This window comes from Ascaphus truei, chromosome 1 (genome assembly GCF_040206685.1).
Source record: "Ascaphus truei isolate aAscTru1 chromosome 1, aAscTru1.hap1, whole genome shotgun sequence".
Classification (NCBI taxonomy): Eukaryota; Metazoa; Chordata; class Amphibia; order Anura; family Ascaphidae; genus Ascaphus; species Ascaphus truei.
In genome coordinates, this window is record NC_134483.1 from 411563438 (window position 1) to 411580414 (window position 16977).

Sequence of the window (16977 nt, forward strand, 5' to 3'; positions counted from 1 at the left end):
CGTGTGTGCCGTGTGTGCCGTGTGCAAAAAAAAATTTTTAATTTTTTTTTTTTTTTAAAACGGGAGCCACGTGAAAACCGCGTTATAACGGGTCGCGTTATAAGGGGTTTACCTGTACTATGCAAGTTTTTATCATAGATCATGTGAGTGGGCATTTGTCTAAAGTTTTTGATAAAAATTCCTTTTTCGTACTTTACCACCCTCAAGCATGCTTTTGTCATTCCCTTGCTTGACTATTTCTATTATTCTTTATGGACTTATTTTTCACACGGCTTATATATTTTTACATCATACTGTATATATTTTTATTCAGTGTATTTTATTTGTATGTTAGTATTTAACATTATATATTAATCACGAGCACTGAACACGTTAGAAATAATGTTACAGCCTATTAGAGGAGCGCTGATACTCTCCCTTATTCCATGAAATAATGACAGTTTATAAAACATATGTGTAGTGTCTAAGGCACACATGCATCACGTACCAGATGTACAGCAATGCCATCAGTATTTTGCAATCTTTAAAAATGTTCCACTTAGTCAATTATTAGTTATTTCTATTTGCTTCTGGACAAAACAGCGTAAAGTATAATGAGGGGAAAGAGAAATAAAAAGGCACTGTGTGAACTACCTAACCTTTAGAATAGTTCAAATGAGTCTTTATTTCTGGCGGAACGCCTGGTTTTCTCAAGTCTGCTCATGTCCTTCTTCAGTCAGGCATGGTATTTTAGATTTAAATTCTAATAAGCAAAATAGCCAATAAGCAATTACACAGGAATATTGAAGAGTAGTTACAAATGCTTACAAAAAGCTGCAGTTTACATTAAATTGTCTAACTTTCCAGATATTACATACAGATGCAGCGGCCGTTATCCGAACATTTCACTAAGCCGTTTTCGTGAACTCTGCTGTATCCCCACGCGTCATTCACTCGTTATTCACAATCAACAGTTCCAGCACTCACTGACTATCTGAAAATAGTACTACGGATTATGCCACAAAAAATAATAATTTAATGTATACACAAGAAAATATAGGGAGTAATGCAGCACAGTAGCAAACAAGTGGTAAACAAATACACTTATGAACAAATGAACATAAAATTAGGTGGTGATTGGGGTGAACACAATAAGGAAAAGGGAATGCAACAACATGAGGGAACAAACAGTGGGGACAAAACACACACACAGGTAGGGTAATCAGGGGGCAACGTTTCGGGGGGGACCCCTTCCTAAGGCCCGTTCCCTCAGGTCTGAAAAGACCATAAGGTACTTCCCAGAGAGAGAGAGAATAGGAGAGATACTTGGTCATGTTACTGGATGGTCTGATTTTCTTTATCTATGTTTGCTCTGGTGAAATCAGGACTGACTGTGCTTTATGTGAGCTTCCATTTGACAGTGTATAGGTCTCTGAGTGTTTCTCTGGTTTTTGGTGTGTTAGGGTAAAGGGAAGTGTTCATTTGTTCATAACTGTATTTGTTTACCACTTGTTTGCTACTGTGCTGCATTACTCCCTATTATTTTGTGTATACATTAAATTATTATTTTTTGTGGCATAATCCGTAGTACTGTTTTCAGATAGTCAGTGAGTGCTGGAACTGTTGAATGTGATTATTGCTTAGGGGGGATTTGGGTCCTCCTCGTTCCGTGGCACCCTGCAGCTTCATTACTATAGTCTTGGGAGTGCTGTCCACTCGATATATATAGACTTATTCACTCGTTATTCTTTCGTGAACGCTGCAGTGAATGCGCGCCGGCACTAGTAAAAACACTAGTAAACACACGTCTTAATGCGGGAAAGTTTGAAGAAATCATGTGGCACAACCTGGGTATGCAAATCGTGAAATGTTCAGATAACGGCCACTGCATCTGTATGATGTAAACCTTTCTGTGACATGCTGTTAGAGATAGAAAATAGGAGAGATCAAAGCTGCTATTTAGGAAGAGCAGATGAGTGGAGAGCCTTAAAGGTTATGAGGAGAATTTTGTAGATGATCTGAAATATGATGGTAAGCCAGGAGATGAATTTGGATTGCTTGCTGGGGAGAAAGTTATGAGGCAGGGAGGCCTGTTAACAGTAGGTTACAATAATCAAGACAGGAGAGGATAGGGGCATGCATTAGAGCAAGCATGTCAAACTCAAAGGCTAACACGGGCCAAATAAACAAGGTTTAAGTTTAGGTGGGCCACAAAAAAACAAAAACTTCAATTTTCATAGAAACTTAGGTTTATTTCGAAAAGTACAGTATAAAAAAAAAGAACAAGAACAACGATAAAATTAATGTTTTCTTCCTGACACTTGGCATCTCTGACTCTCTCCCTCCCTCTGACTCTCTCCCTCCCTCTGACTCTCTCCCTCCCTCTGACTCTCTCTTACTCTCTCCCTCTCTCTGACTCTCTCCCTCTCTCTCTGACTCTCTCTCCCTCCCTCTGACTCTCTCCCCCTCCCTCTGACTCTCTCCCTCTCTCTCTGACTCTCTCTCCCTCTCTCTCTGACTCTCTCTCCCCCTCTCTCTGACTCTCTCCCTCTGACTCTCTCTCTCTGACTCTCTCTCTGACTCTCTCTCCCTCCCTCTGACTCTCTCCCTCTCTCTCTGACTCTCTCCCTCTCTCTCAATCTCTCCCCCCTCTCTGACTCTCTCCCTCTCTCTCTCTGACTCTCTCTCCCTCCCTCTCTCTGTCTCTCTCTCCCTCCCTCTCTCTGACTCTCTCTCCCCCTCTCTCTGACTCTCTCTCCCCCTCTCTCTGACTCTCTCTCCCCCTCTCTCTGACTCTCTCTCCCCCTCTCTCTGACTCTCTCTCCCCCTCTCTCTGACTCTCTCTCTCCCTCCCTCTGGCTCTCTCTCTCTCTCTGACTCTCTCTCCCTCCCTCTCTCCCTCCCTCTCTCCCTCCCTCTCTCTGACTCTCTTTCTGACTCTCTGACTCTCTCTCTGACTCTCTCTCTGACTCTCTCTCTCTCACTCCCTCCCTCTCTTTGACTCTCTAACCCTCTCTCTGACTCTCTCTCTGACTCTCTCTCCCCCTCTCTCTGACTCTCTCTCCCCCTCTCTTTGACTCTCTCCCCCTCTCTCTCCCCCTCTCTCTGACTCTATCTTTCTCCCTCTCTCTGACTCTCCCTCTCCCTGACTCTCTCTCCCTCTGAACTCTCTCCCTCTGACTCTCTCTCCCTCTGAACTCTCTCCCTCTAAACTCTCTCCCTCTGAACTCTTTCCCTCTGAACTCTCTCCCTCTGAACTCTCTCCCTCTGAAATCTCTCCCTCTGACGCTCCCTCTCTGACTCTCCCTCTCTGACTCTCCCTCTCTGACTCTCCCTCTCTGACTCTCCCTCTCTGACTCTCTCTCTCTCCCTCTCTGACTCTCTCTCTCTGACTCTCTCTCTCTCTCTGACTCTCTCTCTCCCTCTCTGACTCTCTCTCTCCCTCTCTCTGACTCTCTCTCTCCCTCTCTCTGACTCTATCTCTCCCTCTCTCTGACTCTGATTCTCCCTTTCTCTCCCCCTCTCCGACTTTCTCTCCCTCTCCGACTCTCTCCCCCTCTCTCAGACACACACACTCTCTCTCTCAGACACACACTCTCTCTCTCAGACAACCACTCTCTCTCTCAGACACACACACTATCTCTCTCAGACACACACTCTCTCTCAGACACACACTCTCTCTCAGACACACACTCTCTCTCTCAGACACACACTCTCTCTCTCAGACACACACTCTCTCTCAGACACTCTCTCTCAGACATTCTCTCTCTCAGACACTCTCTCTCAGACAATCGCTCTCTCTCAGACACTCTCTCTCTCTCAGACACTCTCTCTCAGACACTCTCTCTCAGACACTCTCTCTCTCTATCAGACACTCTCTCTCTCAGACACTCTCTCTCTCTCTCAGACACTCTCTCTCTCTCTCTCTCTGACACACTCTCTCAGACACTCTCTCTCAGACACTCTCTCTCTCTCTCTCTCAGACACTCTCTCTCTCAAACACTCTCTCTCAGACACTCTCTCTCTCTCTCTCTCTCAGACACTCTCTCTCTCAGACACACACTCTCTCTCAGACACACACTCTCTCTCTCTCTCAGGCACACTCTCTCTCAGACACACTCTCTCTCTCAGACACACTCTCTCTCTCTCTCTCTCTCAGACACACACTCTCTCTCTCTCTCTCAGACACACTCTCTCTCTCAGACACACTCTCTCTCTCAGACCGACACTCTCTCTCTCTCAGACACACACTCTCTCTCTCAGGCACACTCTCTCTCTCTCTCTCAGACACACTCTCTCTCTCTTTCAGACACACTCTATATCTCTCAGACACACTCTCTCTCAGACACACTCTCTCACAGACACATTCTGAGACACACTCTCTCTCTATCTCTCTCTCTGACACACTCTCTCTCAGACACACTCTCTCTCTCTCAGACACACTCTCTCTCACAGACACACTCTCTCTCTCTCAGACACACTCTCTTTCTCAGACACACTCTCTCTCTCAGACACACTATCTCTCAGACACACACTCTCTCAGACACTCTCTCTCTCTCTCAGACACACACTCTCTCTCTCTCAGACACACTCTCTCTCTCTCTCTCTCTCTCTCTCAGACACACACACACACACACACACTCTCTCTCTCTCTCTCTCTCTCAGACACTCTCTCTCTCTCAGACACTCTCTCTCAGACACTCTCTCTCTCTCTCAGACACACACTCTCTCTCTCTCTCTTAGACACTCTCTCTCTGACACACTATCTCTCTCTGATACACTCTCTCTCTCTCTCAGACACACACTCTCTCTCAGACACACACTCTCTCTCTCAGACACACTCTCTCTCGCTCAGACACACTCTCTCTCTCTCAGACACACACAGACACACACACACACACACACACAGATACACACACACACAGATACACACACACATAAGAGAGCAGTGGAGAGCAGAGGCAGCGACGGATGTGAGTGACTGGGGGAGGAGGGGAGGGGAGGAAAGGCAGCAGATCCATGCAGGCAACTCCCTGCACACAGTCACTGATACACACACACAGATACACACACACACACACACACACACAGAAACACACACACACACACACACAAACAGATACACACACACACACAGATACACACACACACACAGATACACACATACATACACACACACACATATACACACACACACACACACACAGATACACACATACATACACACACACAGATACACACACACACACAGATACACACACACAGGAGAGCAGTGGAGAGCAGAGGCAGCGACGGATGTGAGTGACTGGGGGGAGGGCAGGGAGGAAAGGCATGCGATCCGTGCAGGACAGACAAATGTACAACTAACCCCCCCAGCACTCCACCTACCTTCTCCTATCACCCGGGGCAGAAGGGGATGGGACACCGTGCAGCCACCAGCAGACAGAGGAGCCAGGAGCAGGAAGGCAGACACACACACTCACTGTGTGCTCTGCACAAAGTGGAAGCCCCGCCCCGGCTTCCTCTCTGCCTGCAGCCAATCCCCTGCGGCCCGGCCGGCATGAAGGAGGGATAATGGGGAGGGATGGTGGGGAGGGATAATCGCGGCGCCCCTCTAGGCAAGCCACGGCGCACCAGGGCGCCGCAGCGCACAGATTGGGAACCACTGGGCTGGGCCACAAATATGATCGTTGTGGGCCGCATGCGGCCCGTGTGCCGCGAGTTTGACATGCTTGCATTAGAGTATTATCAGTAGATTAACAGAGGAAAGGGTGGATCTTGGCAATATTATAGAGGAAGAAGCGACAAATTTTGGTCAAACCATGAAAGTGAATGGAAAAGGAAAGGGAAGAGTCAAATGTCACTTCTAGGCAACATGCTTTGTCGACAGGATTACTGGTAGTACTGTTTACTGTGATGGAAAAGGGGAGTATTAGGAAAGATTTAGGAGAAAATATGTACGTTTTAGACATATTAATTTTAAGGTGGGGAGCACCACCCAGGAGGATATAGCTAGGAGGCAATCCGAGACTTGGGACTGGATTGCAAGAGTGAGGGTAGGGGTGGATAAATATATTTGTATATCATCTTCACAGTGATGATTCGTAAGACCAAAAGAGTTGATGATGTCACCAAATGATACTGTGTAGATAGAGAAAAGGAGAGGTCCCAGAACAGAGTCGTGAGATACACCAACAGACCGATTAACAGAAGATGAAAACATGCTAGCAACAGAGACAGCAAATGTGCGATGAGAGAAGTAAGAAGAGATCCAGGATAGGGCTTTGTTGAGGATATCAAGAGTTTAGAATATGCAGGAGAAGAGAGTGACCAACTATATCAAGAGCAGCAGAGAGATCAAGTAGAATAAGTAGGGAAAAGTGACCTTAAGATTTAGATTCATGTTGGTCATTGCCTACTTTAGTAAGCACAGTCTCTATTGAGTGAGCTGTATGAAAACTAGATTTTAAAGGATCAAGAAGGGCATGAAAATGATGAAAGTTGATCATATGTGAGCAATTTGGAGGCAACCGGCAGGAGGGATACAGGGTCGTAGTTAGTAAAGCATGTAGTGTCTAGTTTTTTGGGGGGAGAATAGGTGTTACCACTGCATGCTTAAAAGAAGAGTGAAAAGTGCCGGAGGACAGGGAAGAATAGAAGATTTGGGTGAGAGTGGGGACTTATACAGAAGTAAGAGATCATATAAGGTGTGAGGGGATGGGATCGAGAGGGCATATGGTAGCGGGACAAGAACAGGTAAGCTTATAAACTGACAACTCTGTAAGAGGAGAAAAGGAGTCATAAGTGGAAGAAGGAAGTTTCTGAACAATCAGAAAGGAGTGGGAAGGAACAGAAGGGATCTTCTTGTGGATAAACATCCACCTTGCCTTTTATGTAGTTGGAGAATACTTGAGCAGAAGTGAGAGGAGTCAGAGGAGAAGTGAGTCAGAGGAGAAGTACGGAGGAGGGCATCAAAATACAGAGAAAAGATGGTGTGGATTGGATTTGTGAGTGTTGATGAGGGAGGAAAAGTAGTGTTGTTTGGCCTGAGAGAAAGCAAAGTTAAAACAGGAGAGGAGAAATTTATAGTGTTGAAAATCAGCCAGAGTGGGAGATTTCCTCCATAGGCGTTTGGACGAGCGAGTGCAAGTGCAAATGGAGTGTGTTTGTGAATTTTGCCAAGACTGTGGGTTGGAGGGAAGGGTGTGCCGGAGCTGAGTAGGGGAATATTGATCAACCGAGGAGAAGATACTAGATTTGTAGGAGTTGACAAGTTTGTCAGTTTCAGAGGAAGGAGAGTGAGAAGAGTGGTTTGCATTTAGGGTAGACATCAAAGTAGAGAGGTCAATGGCGCGGAGGTCTTGAGCGTAGCAAGTAGGACAGGAAGGGGATGAGGGGAATGAGTGTGGTGAATGATAGGTGGTTATGGTCAGAGAGTGGAAGGGGGAGATGGAGGAATCAGAAAGGGAACAGTTTTTAGTAAAGACCAGTTTTAAATAGTGACCATCCTTGCGGGTGCTGGATAGCCCACTGGTGGAGGCCAAAGGAGGAGGTTAAAGAGAGAATGAGGGGTCATCAATATAACAGTTGAAGTCCCCCAGTAAAAGGACAAGAGAATCAGAGGAGAGAAAGAATGAAAGCCAGGATTCAAAGTCAGAGAGAGAGACAGAGGTAGAGGCTGTAGAGCAGGCCTGCACAACATGTGGCCCACGGGCCGTATGCGGCCTGCCTGGCCTCTCTGTGCGGCCCGCGGTGAGTCCGGCTGGGCGCCAGTTTAATAAATAAATTTAAAAAAAAAAAGTTTTTAAAAAAATGGCGGCGATTCCCCACAGTCCTGGCGCGCATGCGCAGTGCCCACCCTCCCCCTCCCTGCTCAGTCCCCCCCCCCCCCCGCTCGCAACGTGGGACGGAGGGGGAAGTCACAGCCAGCTGAGCTCTTCTGCGGCCGCTCCCCCCCGTGCTCCCAGTGTGGATATGTGCAGGGGAGTGATGTGAGGTGCAGCCAGGGGGTGAGGTGAGGTGCATTGAGGTGAGGTAAAGGGGGGGGTGATGTGCAGGGGAGGTGTCGTGCAGGAGGGGTGATGTGAGGTGCAGGGGGTTAGGTAAAGGGGTGATTGGAGGTGCACGGGTGGGTCATTGGAGGTGAAGGGGGGTCATTGGAGGTGCAGGGGTCATTGGAGGTGCAGGGGGGTCATTGGAGGTGAAGGGGGGTCATTGGAGGTGAAGGGGGGTCATTGGAGGTGCAGGGGAGGGTCATTGGAGGTGAAGGGGGTGGTCATTGGAGGTGCAGGGGGGGGTGATTGGAGGTGCAGGGGGTCATTGGAGGTGCAGGGGAGGGTCATTGGAGGTGAAGGGGGGTCATTGGAGGTGAAGGGGGGCCATTGGAGGATGAAGGGGGGGTTCATTGGAGGTGCAGGGGGGGGTGATTTGAGGTGCAGGTGGGGTGATTTGAGGTGAAGTGGGGGGGGTCATTGGAGGTGCAGGGGGGTGATTGGAGGTGCAGGGGGGGTGATTGGAGGTGCAGGAGGTGCAGGGGGTGATTGGAGGTGCAGGGGGTGATTGGAGGTGAAGGGGGGTCATTGGAGGTGCAGGGGAGGGTCATTGGAGGTGCAGGGGAGGGTCATTGGAGGTGCAGGGGAGGGTCATTTGAGGTGCAGGGGAGGGTGATTGGAGGTGCAAGGGGGGAGAATGATGTGAAGTGCAGGGGAGGAGAGTGATGTGAGGTGCAGGGGGGAGAGTGATGTGAGGTGCAGGGGGGGAGAGTGATGTGAGGTGCAGGGGGGAGAGTGATGTGAGGTGCAGGGGGGGAGAGTGATGTGAGGTGCAGGGGGGAGAGTGATGTGAGGTGCAGGGGGGGAGAGTGATGTGAGGTGCAGGGGGGGAGAGTGATGTGAGGTGCAGTGGGGAGAGTGATGTGAGGTGCAGGGGGGGGAGAATGATGTGAGGTGCACGGGGGGAGAAGGATGTGAGGTGCAGGGGGGGTGGGATGTGTGTGGTGTGCAGGGGGGTATTGTGTGTTTGATGTGGAGAGGGAGTATTATGTGTGTGGGTGAGGGGGAGAGATGGGGGTATGAGAGATAGATGGGGAGTATCGCAAAGGTTGATAGTGAGGGGTTCTGGGGGAGATATATGAGGTCGCCAATAGGTTTGCTCAGCACAAACGTCAAAGGGTCCAAGGGGAAGAGAAGCCCTGAGGTCTCTCGGAGAAGCGTCTGGATCATGGTCCAGAACCTCTGTATCTCCGGGCATGACCACCAAATGTGGGCCATGTCGCCCTTTTGACATCCCCTCCAGCACAGGTCAGGCGTGCCGGGGAAGATCTGGCTCAGCCTAGCCGGGGTCAGGTACCACTGGAATAAAATGTTGTAGATATTCTCTTTTGTTACTGTACAAATTGAAGTTTTAGCGACCTACTCCCAGACATCCTCCCAGTCGTCCCTATCAATTGGTATGTTAAGGTCCTCGGACCATTTTTGCATAGAGTGGTGGGTCGGGGGTCAAATGCCGACTCCATTCCCCTATAGATCTCCGAAATCAGACCCCTCTAGTAGGTGCCTTTAATGCACAGGGACTCAAATCCAGTTAGTATGGGGAATTTGGAGTTTCGGGAGAGTGATAATAAAAAGTGCCTTATTTGCAGGAACTTGAACAGATGGAGATCTTGGGATTGATATTTGTCTCGGAGTTCCTGGAAGGACAGGATCTCTCCCTTCTTCAGCAGATCGGCCACCAGCCTTATACCGAGACCCTGGAATTGGTCAAATTGTCTTTGAAAACACCTGGGCGGGAAGTTTGGGTCTTCAAAGATAGGGGTGAGTTGAGAGGGGGAAGCTAACAGGCCGTACTTCCCTTTGCTTTTGAGCCAAACGTCCCACGTGCAGTAACCTTGCTGTTTTAATAGAAAAATGCAAAAGAAAATAAAAGTTTACTATTTTAAATTAGGAAACAAGAAGTGCTCTCTGATTACTGTATGCCAAATCTGCAACATTTTCAGAAAAATTCACAGTCAATTTGTAATCTACTTTTGGAAACCACAGCAAATTGAAATTTCTCAACACTGTCTGTGGATGACTTATTCAATCATTACAATTTATTTATATATCGGTCTAATGCTTCAAAATGGTATAATACTGTATGTTATTTCTTTGCATTGTGCAGAGAAACAATCGCTCCAGAAAACACATCCCCTGTGGTGATCAAACGTAGTGTCAAAGTGCAACATGGCATTCAAATATGTTTTTAAGGTCTTCTCCAACCAGGTAACTGAACTTGAACAATGTACGTATTGTAGATCTCTGCTTGGTTAAAAATGTATCATGTAACCAAACACAGATTGCTTTTTTTTAATAACGCTATTTTTTGAGCAGTTTAAGATAATTGATTTAAAGGAATACATAATAAAGAAGGGGACGGGGCATTATTATGATAAGAAAATTAGTAAAACCAAGCAAGCAATATTTAAGCAAGTTATACATAAAAATGGATTTAAGGATACGAGTTGGTACATGAGCACTCTTTGTAAACTGTATGGAACACACATGCATTATATTACATTTGTGCGCATGCGTTCTACAGGTATATGCCAATTGAATGGAATGCATACATTGCCTTAATTATCCAATAGTGATATTCTGTCTCACTAGATGTTTTCTCTATATGAACAAGGTGTTGACGTTGATAAACCTTCAGAATCTTCAAAACAAGGATGAAAACAAGGTTTAAAATAATGGCAAAACAATTGCACAGCCCTTCTAAATAAAATATTTAAAAAAACCTTGTGTTTATTAAAAAATATCATGTTTTTATCAGTTCGTTTCAGTAACTGATTACTCCATGTGCTCACATGCTATAAAAGTCAATTCATTGTGTCTTTCCTGTTCTTGAATTCTGTAGTAGTGTAGTCTGCTTTCCTTCACTGTATGGTCCATCCTCTGTAACACATTTTTTCATCCATTAAGTCCAGTCTCTCATTCTGCTCTGGTATCTGTGCACAATTTGTTGCAGCTTTTTCCTGAGGTCTGCAAGGTACAGTGGCATCACAATTGTTAAAAAAACAAAAAACACACTTGACAATGCCATGCTATCCCTGAACAAGGCAACAGTTACGTTAGACGTGAGCTCGGTGAGCTGTTTCTGGAGAGGGGTGTGACGGGTCTAAGTTGGGGTGTGCTGGGTGGGAAGGGGGGTGCGATTGGTCTGAGGTGTGGTACGATGGGTAACACGGTGGTTGGGGTACCTGGAGCAGATCCTAATTTTCTGGAAAATTCAATGGCTATGGGACTCGCTTGCTTCTTATTCCAGATTGGCCCTAGAGTCTTTTCCTTTGGAGATTTGGATGCTTCAGCTGGGTTTTTGTTTCTCACGTTATTCTTTATATAAGTGTTTTTAGGGGTTACGGGTCATCTGGTATTATTGGCATGTATTGTCTGGCTTGCCCTCGTCCATGGACTGGTATGCAGTAGCTTGATGATCCTGTTGGAGGAAGGTGTACATTTGTGTATTACTTACTGTTGTCGTGGAAAAATTGAGTTCATACTTGTCACTTTTAGGGTAAGCTATTTGGTTGAGAATTTTTATTGCAAACAGTTGTATGCAAGAGTGCATCTAATACGAATCAAACATTGCTGTCTGACTAACACAAAACGCACTATTAAGAGTCCAAAGCAGTCTATTTTATACCCCAAAAAGGGGTGGGCATGCCATTTCATATGTCATTATTGGTTATACATTTGCTATATATTTTAGATGACTAAACACAAAGAAAAACTTATAATGCCTGGCAATCTCGTCTTCCCCCTTCAAGGCTAAGAGCAGTATATATGTTGACTAACTCTACAAAGAGACAATTAACAGATAAGAACTTGAGGGGCCCACCTCAGGAAAATAAGCTCAGAGTCAGCTATTATAAGGTGACAGAAAGTTCAGAGAAGAAAACAACTTCTTCCAAAGGTCAGAAGCCTACCCAGCCTATGGTGTAGAGGTAAGAGGTAAAGCATTAGTATCAGTATATGGAAGGTCCTGAGTTTGATCCCTGCATGTGTATTATACAAAATGTACTAATGTTCAATTCCCAGTTGGTGTGTGTATGTATCCGGTAGTCATAAAGCATTGAATTGAATGTTTTAAAAAAAACAAAAAAAAACGATGCCGCACACGACAGCTGCAGAGAGGAGAGAGAGGAGAGCATGTGGGCTCCTATGAAGTGAGGAGAGAGATCTAGATGCCAATATGTCCTCGCGCGGCAAAATGGTGGTTTTAAAATCGGGAGCCATGCTCAGACAGCGTTATAAGCGATTTGCGTTGTAGCAGATCGCGCTATAACGGGGTTGAGCTGTATTTCTACTTCGTGGGTTAGAGGAGAAACAGCCTGTGAAATTCCTCTTCTGTTGCTATCTACAAATGTTAGTACAGACAAAACTCTGTCAACATCACAAAAACATGCACCTACAGGTACTACATGACTACTGAGAGTTATTAAAAAGACACCTCATTCTTCCACTTAGACTTATTGGACAGATACATAATGACCCCGTTCAGGGTTGGCATTTGGTTGTAATGGCAATGGATGAAGGCCAATAGGGCAGTATGTTCCTTGAACAAAATGCAATGCAGTACTCAAGACCCTGCCTTAAACTATGGAATGAAACCTAATTTTAATGCAGAATTTCACCATAAGCTGGCAAAATGGAAGCCCAAGATTTGTTAACTCATTTGTTGGGTATAAGCAATAATGTACAGTAGAAAGCCTAGGTTTTATTTGGTCAGTCCCCAAACCGCGTATTATAATGTTTACAGCACACTAAATAGTTGTTCCCTTAAACTCAGTATGTACCTCTCTTTACAAACCACAGTACTGTATCTTCCTCTCTCCCCCCTCTCTCTTTTTCTCCCTCTCACCCACCCAGGTAAATTACAATGCAAATACTCACTACGTTCAAGTAAACTCTTCAAACAATGGTATGTCCCAAAAATTATTTATTCAAAAATATATAAATAGAATTAAATAGAAAAATAGAAAATATTTGTTATATTAAAAAAACATCACCATGCCCTCACCCACAAAACACTAACCCACCGAATACACCCTCACGCACCCACCACCCACAACACAGTCACCCACACACAACCACCCCTGCCCCCACACCACCACCACCCACATCAACTCTCATTCACCCACAACAACACCCTCATCCAGACCACCCATAACACACACACCCACCTACCACCCACAACATCCCACTCTCCCTACAACATGGGGACTGTGTCCCTGTCCCTATTCCAAGTACTAAGCTAAAGAGCTGGCTTTTTGTCCATCCCTGTTGACAGCTTGATGAACCCGTTGGAGGAAGGAGTACATTCTTGTATTACTTACTGTGCAGTAGAATATATGTATGCATTTAAACTAAAGCTTATTGTACAGTATTGTTATACTGTATTGTGTTCAGCTCTCTTGCCATTTGTATTGGACACAATAGAGCAAATAAGGTATTATTGAATCCCATAGTAAAACAAAGAACTTTACTAGGACTGAAATGTTAGAAAAATCAAGAAACAAGAATAAGAATAACAAAAACATAGGTCTTGTTAGAAAAAAACAGACTGATGCAAGTTGAAACATAGCCATTCAGGAAAATGAGGCTGCCATTCAGCCAAAAAAATCCACCTCTGTTCATAACATGCTATAACCAATCTGCTTCTTCCATCCAAAAAATATTAAGACAACATTGGCAAATACTGTACTAACCTGTGATCTGGTATTGAAGCCACATATTTCAGTTCATCCCAAAGTAGTTTTTAGAAGAGCAAAAAAAAGCTAAAATATATTAGCAATATGCAGATTGAGACCCATATCTCAGAACAAAAACAGTGACAGTTTGAATTGGCTTCCAGCCCAAACCATGGGAAAATATAGATGTGCTAAGGGAATATGTAAGATGTGTCTCCACTCCAGAACCTCAACAATGCAATAGATTTTATATTAAATTAAAATGTAACAGTAGTCACCAAAAACAAAATGGCTGCCATCACATGTTACTCCAACCAATCGGATAGGGAGGTATACCATGTGAGGCATCAAATGATACATCCCCAATCTGATTGGTTATAGTAAACCATGTGACAGTTTCTATTTTTTTCAAAGGATGTGACGTCACTCCCTTTCAGATGACGTCGCATCCTTTGAAAAAAATTGAAGCTGTCACATGGTACTATAACCAATCAGATTGGGGATATATTATGTCATGCTTCACATAGTATATCTCTCAATCTGATTGGTTGGAGTAACATGTAATTGCAGGATTTTGTTTTACAGTGGCGGCCGCCTTTATTCTAATGCAGCCGCCACTGCAATGCGCGTGCAATGCGCAGGGTGACGCGGCTTGTCCGCGCGTCACTGTGGTGCCGGTGTCACGTGGCGCGCCCGCTTCCCCTGCTTCCCCGACATCCCCTGAAGGTTGAAGCGTCATGAAAGGGTTACAGGGAAGATGCAGGGGCAGAAGGGGCAGAGCAGGAGCAGCCAGGGGGTCGGGAGGGGAGAAGAAGATGCGCACGAGGGGAGTGCAGGGAAGAGATGCGGCTGGCGCGCAGGCAAGTTCGGCGCCAGCTGAACTAAACCCTGGGAAATTACGGGCAAATGTTAGAATTAAAGTGGCCGCAGCAGTAGGTGACGTCATCTTAAAGGGAGGAAAGCAGAGCCTTTCTGATTGGCAGACTTCCCTCCCTTTTGATGACATCACATCCTTTAAACAAAAAAAAAGATCTGTCACATGGTACACCATCCAATCGGATTGGGGGTATATCATTTGACATGCAAATGTGACATCACAGGCCTTATATAAGGCTTGTCCCATCTAATTTGAGTTTAAGAAGACGACAGAACCACATCCGCCCAATGTATTGGATTACAAAGAAAGAAGACTCAAGAAAGAAGAATGAAGAGAAGAAAAAGTTACCTGAAGTTGAGGAACATTGATTGTATATTATTTTTGTATTTTTGGTATTTTTTATGTATTTTTTTTTTCCGTCCATTGACTGCCAATGTGTTTATCTATGCTCTTTAATGATATAAATATGCACAGTGCTAAACGATGCAATTTTTTTTGCCAAATGCTTGTTTTTATTTCATTGTTATGTGTTTTTGGTGCCTGTTTTTTTGTGTATTTTTGTTGATTGGTTGTTTTAATTCTTGTTTATTTTTGTTGATTTTTTTTTTTCTACTTTTATATTTTTGGTGCTTGTTTTGATTTTATTGTTATGTCGTTTTGGTGCTTGGCATGATTTAATTGTTGTATATTTTTGGTGCTTTTTTTTTTAGAGAAAGTATATAGTATGAACAGCACCTCAATAGAAATAATAACTTAATAAATGTTAGTGGGGTGCACAGGAACAAAAGAGGGACCCTGATTCCCTCTATATTAAAAATAAGAAACAAAGAAAATGTTCCCAACACTCAAATTGAAAAATGCGTGAAAAAGACACTAGATGGTATGCAAAAAAACAAATGTTACTATCAAAGCTAAATACAGATCTGGCAAACAATATGCAATGGACAATGATGCTATTCTAGTCTATATAGTCAAACCACAAATGGTATCCAGATAACATACTGTGTGATAGGCAAAAAAGGAAGGAAGTGAGGTAAGGGAAAACAAGGAGGGGAGGGGGACGGTGATAAAACGGGAATAAGGGGGGCACACTGATTCTAAACAACACTAGTATTAATACACAAGGGTTAATAATGTCACTAATGCCCAAGTAAGGCTGCGCTTATTGTGCCTTGCGATGGCGACGCAACGTCGCTCCAAATCAAATACATTGACTCCGTCGCAAGCGCTTATAGTAAGCGCGATGGCGATGGAGCGATGGAGCGACGGAGCGACCAAAACTTTTGAAGCCAGGAAAATTTGATTTTTTAGAGACAGTCGCCACATGTGACTGTCTCTAAACCAATCAAATTGAGCGGCCTGCCCCTTTTAGTGACGTCACTGGCCTTGTCGCTAAAAATTAAATGACAACTTTCGGCAGTGGCGACAGCGACGTCATCGGTCGCGTCACCGTCGCCAGCACTATAAGCGCGGCCTAAAGAACAGACCTAACAACACTTAAAGTCATATATATATATATATATATATATATATATAAATATATATATACATATATATATATATGTATATATATTTTTTTATATATGGGGGCTTCATTTTTATCACAGAGAAAGAATAAAAGTGCTAAATAGTTTCCATGACTTTTGGATACTAGTTTGGTTCTCCTATAGCTACAATTATATCATTCACATATCGCGCTATCAACTGTAGAGTTTCCAATTCTATATGCAATATTAAAGAGAAGTGGGGGAGGGGACAGGCTCGTCTAGTGCCCTTATTTACAATAAAACTATGAAAGCACAGATCCTGTGGCAATATTAGCAGAAAAAACATTGTACAGTATAGGCTTTTAACTGTATGAAGGAAATTACAAAAAGGCCTAATTTTTTTCATAATGTTGAACAGATTATTCCATGCAATTCTGGCAAAAGGCTTTTTCCAGCATCTAGTCCAACTAGACAGGAAGATTTATTGGGGGTAATGTTTGAGTAATTATCTTGATTTAAATTGTACACAGTATAAGATTGGACCGCTAGTTATGCTATGCATACATTAGCCACTAGATGTCTGCCCTTTATGAAGCCTGACTGATCTGGGTGTATAAATGTTGGTAATACAATTGCCAATCGATCAGCTAATATCTTAGCAAATATTTTATAGTCTTGATTTAAGAGTGGCCAGTATGAAGCCCGGTCTTCCGGATCTCTATCTTTTTTGGGCATAACATTTGATACAGTATGTGCTGAATTAAAGAAAAGAAGTGTGTGATCTTTCAGGGGAATTTCACTAACATAGTTTGTTAATTGATTGATGATGAATTGATAATAAACGGATGTAGAGATTTAAAGACATCTCTGATATAGCCATCAGGCCATGAGCATTCACATTTGTTTTA